General features: G+C 43.7%; 1 protein-coding gene across 1 annotated transcript in view; it reads right to left on the minus strand.

Annotated features, from left to right (window-relative positions):
* Positions 1-178, minus strand: part of LOC109296216 (sodium- and chloride-dependent GABA transporter 2) — a 60,660-nt gene extending 60,482 nt beyond the window's left edge. Inside the window, exon 1 of the mRNA XM_019515507.1 lies at positions 130-178. The gene's annotated coding sequence lies outside the window, so the exon portion shown is untranslated. The remainder of the gene's footprint in view (positions 1-129) is intronic.
* Between the last annotated feature and the right edge of the window lie 204 nt (positions 179-382).

A 382-nucleotide genomic window follows, 5' to 3' on the forward strand; every position in this document is an offset into this window, starting at 1 on the left:
CATATTTCTAGTGTACATTATGTACACTAGAAAATTACTAGATCAACAGAAAGCAAACCATGACCTCTTGACCATAAGCTAAGCACATGGGCTGGGGAAGAGAAAGAAGAAGAAAAACTGAACTGTTACCTTAAGAAATGAGCTGTCAGGGATCTGGCCGGAGGGAAATGTGAAAGCAGTAGTGAAAGGTACTGGCTATTTAAAGTGTGGAAGAAAAATTCTGCAGTGGTGTAATTCTAGACTTTGCCCAACCCACATTCCTCCCCCTCCCCACTCCCCGGGCTGGACAACAACCTACACAGGACTGATTTCATGGTCATTGCAAAAGGGGCTCTTTCCCCTGTCTATGGGAAACTTAAGTTTTCCATGTTTGTGCATGGTT

The sequence above is a fragment of the Gavialis gangeticus genome, unplaced genomic scaffold, assembly GCF_001723915.1.
Source record: "Gavialis gangeticus isolate Ggan-Ray unplaced genomic scaffold, GavGan_comp1, whole genome shotgun sequence".
NCBI classification, from domain to species: domain Eukaryota; kingdom Metazoa; phylum Chordata; order Crocodylia; family Gavialidae; genus Gavialis; species Gavialis gangeticus.